This window comes from Protobothrops mucrosquamatus, unplaced genomic scaffold (genome assembly GCF_001527695.2).
Source record: "Protobothrops mucrosquamatus isolate PMUCROS unplaced genomic scaffold, P.Mucros_1.0 scaffold1897, whole genome shotgun sequence".
NCBI lineage: Eukaryota > Metazoa > Chordata > Lepidosauria > Squamata > Viperidae > Protobothrops > Protobothrops mucrosquamatus.
This window is the reverse complement of record NW_015388023.1, coordinates 112,352-123,554: the sequence shown is the minus strand read 5'-3', so window position 1 is coordinate 123,554 and position 11,203 is coordinate 112,352. Positions and strand designations below refer to the sequence as shown.

Here is an 11,203-nt window from a genome sequence, read left to right as displayed (position 1 = left end):
ATATTCTGCACAAGATAGAACAAAAGTTCATAGAAACTTGGAGTACAGTGCAGAATTATCATCATTTCTCACAGCTGTCATTGTCAAATCTAATTGAAAAGATGTGAAAACCACAAATTTCTGCATTGTGACTGTCTGATCTAGAATGCCTACACATCCCTTAGAATGAACTTTGTTGATACAGAATAATGATAACGCTAATCTCAGGAAGAAAGAATCAGACCAATAGGCTACTTTGTCCTGGATGACATTAGATTGCACAAGAACACAATATTTGTAATTAAGATAATACATAATTCAGTATATCAGAAAAAAAACTGAGATTCTCTATATCAAACGTATGGATAGATGCTGAGACTTGGGTTTGGGAAAAGGTATTATTAGCAAAAATAATAATAATCCAGGCATGTAGTGGAAAATGAAGAATTTGATACTTCTGCAATTCAGCACAATGCCATTTGTTGTCACTGTTTAATGTTAGCCACTTTTTCAATTCCATCAACAGTAAGGATATGCAGTATTTTGCTATTCATGAACAAAACATTTTGGAGAAATCTGTGACATTCTTTTTTCCTCTCTGGACCATGCTTAACCTCCTCTACACCATGGCAATTGGCAGTTGAGTGGTTTACAAAGGTAAATTCTCTGAACTGAAAGTAATTGCAGGAGGTTGACCTAACAGCTGACAATTTTTTTCTAGAAATTGCTAAATCACTCCAGGAGCAGTATGATGCTAAAGAGGTTTGGTGTGGTTCAGAGACAGCATAGAACTTCCAAGAGTTTGGGTTTAGGTATTACCAATATGCTGATAATATCCAGCTGTATGTTTTGACCTTAGGCTGGCCAGGTATTAACCTAGTGCAAGGGTCTTCAAACTTGGCCCTTTTATGACTTGTGGACTTCAACTCCCAGAATTCCTCAGCCAGCGTGCCTTGAAGTCCACAAGTCATAAATGAAGACCCCTGATCTAGTGTATGGAGGTTGGATGAGGAAGACAGACTCAAGCTCAGTCCTGACAAAACTAAGTGGCTGTGTTGGTGTGGGTCCCCAGATCCAGAGATATTCCATTGTTGACCCTCAGTGGGATTGCCCTTCCCCATTTGAAATTTGTGTGTAATCTGGGGGTCCTCTTAGATTTTTTAAATCCTGCTATAGAGCAGCTTGAAACTGAGGCCAGGAGGACCTTTACACAAGTACAATTAGTTACCAATTGCCTACTTTCCTGGACTGAGAGGTTCTTCAGATAGTCAATCACACCCTGCTCATTTCATGACTGCATAATTGTAAAGAATTCTGCATGGGGCTATCTTTAAAGACCATATGGAAGCCACAGCTGGTTTGGGAACTGGTGCAGGAAGTGTTGGGGGGCACTATATTGTGTACATGTGACTCCAATTCTGGATACAATTCATGCTGGTTATCATCTTTAAAACTCATTACAGCTTAGAACCTGGCTATCTGAGGGATCAGGTATCTTCAGCCATCCCTGCCCGCCTGGTACGGTCCAGCAGGGTGGGTATATTCTAGGTTTCAGCAATTATGCAATGTCATTTTATGGGACCCAGGAAGAGCACCTCCTTTCTTACACATCTACCTTTCTTACACATCTGGTTTCCTCCCAAAATTCATGTGGCTTCAGCCTTATGTTGATTTGAAAATTGTTGAAGATTTGGTGATTCTCCCAGGCCTTGGGCATTGGATTATTGTTGAGCCCTGTTGTGGGTGATTTATAGTTGGTATTCTATTGGTGGCATTTTTCCTTATTCAAAATTGCTTTTATTTGTAAGCCACCCTGAGTCGTTCAAGAAGTAGGGCAGATTTGATATTTTGGTCAAATGAATCAATAATATAAAAACAGAATGATAAAATTAACATGAAAGCAATAATAAAACCAATTAATACTTAAAAGCTAGATTTAAAAATATATCTGATATAGATTTTTGAAACCCCAAGAGAGCAGCAGCTAAGCAAATATTATCCAGGGAGCAACACAGAGAAAGATACTTTCCCTCAGGCTAAAATGACTAGCCTCTGATAATGGAATGTCTTAAAAACAAGAATCTCTCTTGCAGACTTTAGCAACTAGATCAGGGGTAGGCAACCTCGGCTCTTTTATGACTCAGGGACTTCAACTCCCAGAATTCCTGAGTCAGCATAGCTGACTCAGGAATTCTGGGAGTTGAAGTCCATGAGTCATAAAAGAGCCGAGGTTGCCTACCCCTGAACTAGATAGTTCATAACAAGATGGTTCAGAAGAATTCCTGAAATAGTAGTTTTAAGTTGTTTGAGTCTTTAAAAGTTGATAGCACAAATTGCATTGTGTTTGGATAGCCCAGGGGTAGGCAACCTCGGCTCTTTTATGACTCTGCGGACTTCAACTCCCAGAATTCCTGAGCCAGCCATGTTGTCTCAGGAATTCTGGGAGCTGAAGTCCACGAGTCATAAAAGAGCCAAGGTTGCCTACCCCTGGGATAGCCCAACCTCTGCTACTGGTACAAACTGCAGTTTCTGAATACTTTTCAAGTTCAGCTCCACATAACATTCACTATACTAAATCAAGATGAGATGTCATCAAGATGTGTTTAGCTATAGCTAAATCTCACTGGCTGAAGAATGGACATAGTTGCCCTATCAAGCATATTTGTAAGAAAGGGCTCCTCTATTGCAGTTGTTATTTACAAAGATGATTAGGGGACTGGAGGCTAAAACATATAAGGAACGGTTGCTGGAATTGGGTATGTCTAGTTTAATGAAGAGAAGGACGAGGGGGGACATGATAGCATGTTCCAATATCTCAGGGGCTGCCATAAAGAAGAGGGAGTCAAGCTATTCTCCAAGGCGCCTGAAGGCAGGACGAGAAGCAATGAGTGGAAACTAATCAAGGAGAGAAGCAACTTAGAACTAAGGAGAAACTTCCTGACAGTTAGAACAATTAACCAGTGGAACAACCTGCCTCCAGAAGCGATGAATGCTCCAACACTGGAAGTTTTTAAGAAGAGACTGGACAGCCATTTGTTTGAAATGGTGGGGGTACCTTGCTCAATAGTAGTAACTGTGAGAGGGATCTCGGAGTCCTAGTGGACAATCATTTAGATATGAGCCAGCAGTGTGCTGCAGCTGCCAAAAAAGCCAACACAGTGCTGGGCTGCATTAACAGAGGGATAGAATCAAGATCATGTGAAGTATTAATACCACTTTACAATGCCCTAGTAAGGCCACACTTGGAATACTGCATCCAGTTTTGGTCACCACGATGTAAAAAAGATGCTGAGACTCTAGAAAGAGTACAGAGAAGAGCAACAAAGATGATTAGGGGACTGGAGGCTAAAACATATAATGAACGGTTGCTGGAATTGGGTATGTCTAGTTTAACGAACAGAAGGATGAGGGGGGACATGATAGCAGTNAGTTGCCCTATCAAGCATATTTGTAAGAAAGGACTCCTCTATTGCAGTTGTTATTTACAAAGATGATTAGGGGACTGGAGGCTAAAACATATAAGGAACAGTTGCTGGAATTGGGTATGTCTAGTTTAACGAAGAGAAGGACGAGGGGGGACATGATAGCAGTGTTCCAATATCTCAGGGGCTGCCACAAAGAAGAGGGAGTCAAGCTATTCTCCAAGGTGCCTGAAGGCAGGACAAGAAGCAACGGGTGGAAACTGATCAAGGAGAGAAGCAATCTAGAACTAAGGAGAAACTTCCTGACAGTGAGAACAATTAACCAGTGGAACAACCTGCCTCCAGAAGCGGTGAATGCTCCAACACTGGAAGTTTTTAAGAAGAGACTGGACAGCCATTTGTCCGAAATGGTGTAGGGTTCCTGCCTGAGCAGGGGGTTGGACTCGAGGACCTCCAAGGTCCCTTCCAACTTTATTATTATTATTAAATCCATTGACATTTGAAGCTACTCCCAAATAAGCTTGATCTTTCAGGGAGAATACCACCTGTCTAAAATAGGGTGCCGCTGCTACTAGTAGTCCACGGTTTCTTGAGCCCTTTTCTTCTTTCATTATTCGTGAACAATCAGGCCTGCTCAAGCTGATTTATCTGTAAAACTGTTTAAACTGGAAAGCCTCTAAGATTCTAATCACCAGCCTGAGGAAATCTCACAAATCTTGGGAAACAAAACCATCAAAAGTAATCAGAATCACATCTTGGGGAAAAACAGAAGTCTTACTCGTTCCTTATGTGGATGGCCCCAGGGTATTAGGAATTTCACCAGATGAGCCGGTGGTCTTGCCTCTTTCTTTTGCCTTTTTTAACATAATGGCTGATCAATGTTTAATGGATAATCAAGGTTTAATATTCGTTGTTTTGTGGGTTTTCTCCACAGACTATTTTAGTTTGTGCTGCCTATTGATTTAGTGCTTCTTCTGTTTTTGTCTTTTTTTTAGTTTTGTATTAGAGACTGCTGGAGTTAGGTGGCCAATAAATTTAATTAAATAAGCTTTATGTATTTTTTTGTCCATTAAGAAAGTTGTGAACATGCTAAAGGCCAGAACCAACCTTACACGTTCCAGGGAACAACACAAACCTTTGGATCAAAGAAGCCACATCATCTGGAAATGAAAGGTGATCATAAGAGTAGAAAGCGGGAGATCATGAGTTCATCTTCTGCCTTAGCCATGAAAGCTGGCTGGATGACTTTGGGCCAGTCCCTCTGACTAAGCCCAATCCACATCACAGGGTTGTTGTGGAGAAAATAGGAGGAAAATATGTTGGACATGTTCACTGCCTTGCGCTATTCGTAAAATAATTATGACTCCAAATAAATAATAAATGAATAAATAAATTCTCCAGTCCCTTTTTTTAAAAAGCAAGGTGATGAGGACGAGGTATAGGAAAAGAAAGATGTAATTCATTCCAAGGTGAGATACTAATGCTTTTAGGGTATGAGGTGTGATAATACTGCATATTTAGCATAGTATTCATATTCTATTTTTCAGGATATAAGGCCTCCAAGAGTGTATATGAACATTATAAATAGTATATGAGAATAAAATATTCAAATATATCACAAATACATCTAAAATAAATGGTGTTAAGAATTGTTTAAATAGAAAGAAATGCCTTGCAAATTGTTTTTTTTTAAAAAAAAAATCAATTCTTTTTTTTAAAAAACAACAACAGAAACCTCAGGAAAAGGGTGTGAATTTCATATAAGTGCTCTTATCTTAAAACACACCTCTCTTAGCCTGTAATTCCCAAACCTATTTTGGGGGTTCCTGGTGTGCCTTCTGATCACAACTATTGAAAATGGAGGTAAGAAACAGAAAATGCAGAATCAGGCCTACAATAGACTTTGTATGTTAAATTTTACAAAAAATTCCCCCATTTTTTTTTGTCCAAATCCGTGGAAGAAAACAGAATATTCTGCTCTGATTACATATGTGGCATCTTCATTTTACCTGATTGTTCTTCTCTCTCCAGTTTCTTGACCTCTCCAAAATATGTTCAGGACAATAACTTTCTGTTTAAAAGTTTCCTACCTCCTTAAGAGCAGAGGGCTAAATAACTCAACTGATTCAAGAATAGAGCTTCAAAAAATAGCATAGACTGCTTTGTACCTAAGGATATTTATCATATGCCTGACAATCAGGATGTAAAATAAGGGCATAGCTCTCATCAATTCTCTGCATGTATCCGGACCCAACACAGCTCAGTTACATGGATATTGCTCAGCATTCCATCTACTGAACTAGCCAGTAGATACTAGCCAGTAGATACCTTACTTATCGTTGCTTTCCTTTCTTTTAATCAGTAAAATAATAATCATAATTTGTCTTCGCTCTTGAATTTAGTTTTCCAGGATGTATCTAAATAGAATACATGGTTGTATCCAATGGGATGGCCAGTGGAATGGGGGGAAAAGATATCTGAAGATAGAGTTTCTTAAAAACAACCTATTCTCCACATCTCCCCCCCCCACCAGTGTTAAGAATGAAACTTTACTTCTGTTTCAGTGACTTGGGACTAGGGTGATCTGGAATGGCAAAATAGCCTACCTGATGGAATAGATCAGTCCTATTGGACTCTGCCTGCCAACTAGAGGGAGGGGCTTTCCTGAAAGTTCTGGAATGCCCTCCAGAAGATACAGGAAAAAGCCGTTTGCTGTACAGCCAAAGGGAACTCCATGGCTACCCTCCTCCCACTACAGTGGTGGCGGCGGACTTTTGTTTTTATCCTCTGCCTTCCGCCTTGCTGCTTCCATCGCTGTCACTCTCCAACGTGAGGCAAGGCCTCCCCTCCCTTGGCCCCTGAAGGGAGAAATGGGGATGGGTAGTGCCAAGAGAGGATTTTTCTGTCTTGTCCTTGCCTCTGGGATATTCTGGAGTCAGCCCATTTGTCAGGTGCCACCTCAGGGGTTTTCCTTCATTTCTTACGAAGTTATTATCCCAAGAAGGATGGCACCCCGACGAGGCCGGGAACCGCAAGACCTTACTTATTTAATGCAGATAGAAGGGAAAGGCCACGTGGTACATCTCAGGCAGAAGAGGAATTTTGTTCCTAAGCACTTCCCTATTTTTACCTACAATGAGGATGGAGACATTGAGGTGGACTACCCTTTCATCAGGAATGACTGCTTTTACTATGGCTTTGTCCACGACGAGCCTTCCTCCCTAGTCACCCTCAGCAGTTGCTCAGGAGGACTCAGAGGCTTTCTACAAGTGGGTAATAAGCTCTACGAAATTGAACCTCTGCAGACGTCTGCTACTTTCCAGCATGTGGTCTACAGACTGGAAGAGAAGGGGAATGAAATCCCAATGAGGTGTGGAGTAATGGAAGAAGACAAAAATCACCAGGAGGCCACGATCCAGAATGGAGAGAATATTATAAGCAAAAGTGCTTTGAGCGGACTGTGGCAAACATACCCCAGGTACATGAAGATAGCAATTGTAGTAGAACATGAACGATATGTCCAATTTGGTAAAAATGAAACTGTCACCGCTAGGCAAGTCCTGGATGTTGTTCACCTTGCAGATTCGCTGTACAAGCCTCTTGGGATTCATCTGGTGGTGGTTGGGTTAGAAATATGGTCACAAAAGAACCTCATTGCAATCGCAAAAAGCATAGATGAGTTGCTTGACACTTTCAATACATGGAGGAAAACGATACTTGTCCAGCACCTAAGGCACGATGTTGGCCACTTATTTGTATACAAGCATTTTGGGATTAAGTTTGGATTATCATTTGTTGGATCTGTATGTGATCCGAACTGGGCATCTGCTGTTGAGGCATTTATTACTTCTAGTTTGTTTTCTTTCACAATAACTTTTGCTCATCAACTGGGTCACTTGGAACCATACGTCGTGCTACTCTTTAGGACGTGGACATTTGTCGTAAGAACATAATACCGAGGGAAGGTTTCATCGTGTTCATTCAAGTCATTGACGTCAATATGGTCAATAAGATTCGATTACCTATGATCATCTTTCGTTACAGACAACTAAGGCGGTCTTGTACTCTTTAACATACTGGAGTTTTTGACACCGTACAAGGTGGTAGAGAGTGGAGAACAGTGTGATTGCGGTTCAAAATTCCATTGTGAATCAGATGCATGTTGCCAGTCTAACTGTATGTTGCGTTCAGGAGCCACTTGTGCTTTTGGAAAATGCTGTGCTGACTGTCAGCTTCTTCCAGCTGGAACAGTTTGTAGAGAAAGGACTAACATGTGCGATCTTCCCGAATACTGCACCGGAATTTCAGAGTGGTGTCCTGAAGATGTTTATGTACAGGATGGAGCTCCATGCTCTGATGGGGGCTATTGCTATCATGGAAAATGCTCTACTCACAGTGAGCAATGCAAAGTTATCTTTGGCAAGCAGGCATTGGTTGCCCCGCTGGAATGCTTCAAAGAAATAAATTCTCGAGGTGACCGTTTTGGCAATTGTGGCATTATTCCCGGTAATGTGTATAAGAAGTGTGAGAACAATAATGTCTGGTGCGGCAGAGTCCAGTGTGTAAACATTGGTGAAGTGCCTAATTTGAATGAGCAGAACACCATAATTCAAACTACTCTTAGCAACCATTTGTGCTGGGGTACAGATTCTCCAAGTGGAATTGGTGTAGCCGATATTGGAGCGGTGAAAGATGGCACACAGTGTGGCCTTGGCATGATATGTATTAATGGCGATTGCATCAAGGTCTCCCTGCTGAACTACGATTGTAATCAAACCAAATGCCACAACAGAGGAATATGCAACTCTCATAAACATTGTCATTGTAACTCTGGTTGGGCCCCTCCGTACTGCCTAAAGAAAGGCAATGGTGGCAGCATTGATAGTGGGCCACCCAGCAATGCCAGTGGAAGAAGGACTAAAGGCATTGTAATGGTTCTTTCTGCCGCTGCTCTTCTAGCTGGGTTTGGCATCTTATAACAAACTGAATGTTGGATGACAGACTTTGATAACTCCAATTCTGACACGAGGACAAATGTCCAACCTGCTATTATAAACTCTTAGGAGGCTAGGAGGATATAAGGAATATCCTTTCAGTGCATTGTGCCGGGATAATGCAATTTGTTTCTTGCAATTTGGCCTCTAAAGATAGTTTTCCGATCTTTATTGCTGTAGCTTTCTAGGCTTACGCCTTACGAAAAAGCTTATGACACTCACAATGTCATGTGGGCGACGGGGGCGAACAGTTAGATAATTACTGGGGAATATCCAGAAGAGCCGCTGTTGCAGTTCATTCCCCTCCTCATTGAAATGGGAGGTTGTTACAGACTATGTGGATGTAATCCAGGCTGTTAGGAAAACCGTCAGATAAAGATAGAGAAAATTTCAAACTTTAATCTACTTTAATTGGCTCTTCCCATAAAAATTGCTGCATGGAGGAGAGAACTGAAGTTTCTTGTTAAAGCTGAGCCTTCTCGGTACTTTACAAATTGGTACCATCGTATTTTGGATCCACAGAATAATTTTTGAAAGTATTTCTTGGAGCATATGCAGCTTATAAAATCTGATTGGAAGTGGACAATGAGAGAGCTGCTTAGAGAGATAAAATGAGTACCCAGACAGATCAAGTTTGCAATGGCATCTTCAGTTGATTTATCTGAATGGCCTATTATGATGAGATGGTGTGTTTACACAAGCACATTTTAAATGCCATTTCGAAAAGGCAAAAGTGCAGCTGGGGCTGATCCTTGTATACTCTGAATGGGGAAAGGACCAGATGATGAAGTAGCAAAGTCAGAGGTCACATTTTGCTCGGAGTAAACATTGCTCTAAACTACAGTAAGAGCAATCCCATTGGGCTCCTAGTGTTTGACATTTCTCTAGAAAAGAATGCCTCAAAATTGCACATAACAAGAACTTTTTGCTCAAGAGCAGCATAGGTATTGTTAATTACAGAGATTTGCAAAGGTGTCGAACACAAGATCAAATACTGCACAGAATCATAGCATAACTAATCTACCACAGACGTTAACCTGTGACAATATATTTCTTCTAGTAGGGTTTTATATATTTAATACAAGATTTGAGGTAGTGGTGAAATTGTTTGGTGCTCATACCAACACTCCCATTGACTTCAGTGATATATAATCATGTGTAACTGTATTGGGAATTGCAGCATCTGCTTGCAGCTTAATTGTTACACTGCTATTCTGTAGTGACTCCTGTGTATTACATCAATTCAGAAACTGTTTAGAAAGCATGAGAATAAACACATTATTGTAAAATTGTGATGACAAAAAATTTAGTTTGTTCAGGTTTTTTTTGTACTTTTTGCAGAAATCACAAGCGCAAACCAGCAGAGTTTTGTGTGCAATAGCAGCAATGCTCCTTCAGCAATCAAACATCTGAAATGAACACAGTACATTATTTCTGGAATTGTGTAATATAATATTGCTGTCATTATTTTCAAAAACTCGACCTAAATTTTAACCATTCTATGTCACTTACAGTCTGCCTTGCCCACTATTTTATCTTTAAATTTCCTTTCATAATCCATACGTGACCACTGCATTTGTTATCGCTTGAGTTTCCTGTAAGAATTAATTTTTATTTCTGAACAGTACCACTTCTTCAAAACAGATCCAGTTCACCATATATCTTTAAAAGAGGGATCTCATCCAACTATCGTAGATTACTTATCACATTGTATAATACAGTAACTACTTTCAAATGTGCTTTGTTATTGTATAACCATGAGAATTATTATGTAGGGATTATTTCAAATTATTTAATAAATTATTTTATACGTATTTTGTTGCTGTACTCTGTAGATTTTATTCTTCAGTAGTGACCTCACTAAAAAGGTAATATAGTTATTTGTCAGAGTGCAACATGTTATTCAAAGATTACTGAATCAGAGGTTTTTCATCTTCTGCTATGAATGCATCTTAGTCTCCTGGACCATGCAGTTTTTATCCATAAGCAAATTTTAGTTAATTTTCTCTTTTATTTGAAAATAATACACAAAGTACAAACCACTGTACATGATTTTTGGATCTGGTGCTCTATTGGTATAGTATTCTTCAATCTAATGCAGGGCTGTCAAACTGCCGGCCCACAGGCTGGTTGTATCATACGGAGGCTGCATTCACCCCAGTTCCAGCAATGCGAAAAAAGTCGTGATACGTTGTGATACGACACATGACGTTGCCAATTTGACACCCCTGTATTAGACTGTCTTCATTTCACACAATTTCTCATACATTTTCACTATTTTTAATTGCATGTTTGCTGGAAGCTTTATCATAAATTGTTTGCCAATGAATAAATATTCCAATTAGTTCTTCATAATAGAGGAAGTAGAAAAAACTGCTTTTTTTAAAAAAAATTGTTCTGAAATATTTTGCACCTAAAAACTGAGAATTAGCATTATTATCAAATTGCAAATAACAAGACCACGGGTAATATAATTGTGGCCTACTATGGGAGGTTCATGGCAGCTGTAGGTTTTAAGTGAAACTTGTTTATTTTCTGTTTAGCCTCTTAGTCACAATACTAAACCAGTGCTTGCAGTGTAACTAATTCCCTTGGTTCCATGAAATTAAGGAACATAATGATTTTCTTGTCACAGGACTGCTTGAATTCATTAGATCAGAATGCTTAGTAGTACTTTTCTTAGGAGAAAATGGAAATGAGTAAGAAAGCTGTATCCTGGGATGGGAGGAGAAGCTTTACTTTTCTCCTCATTTCAATATGTTGCCAAATGTTTGAGGAATGACCCCAGATTGTGAAATTATCTTCCAT

The 11,203-nt window shown here is 39.9% G+C and overlaps 1 pseudogene; it reads left to right on the top strand.

The window, feature by feature from the left end:
* Nucleotides 1–6,271: 6,271 nt before the first annotated feature.
* Nucleotides 6,272–8,380, top strand: LOC107294299 (annotated as a pseudogene).
* The last annotated feature ends 2,823 nt before the right edge of the window (nt 8,381–11,203 follow it).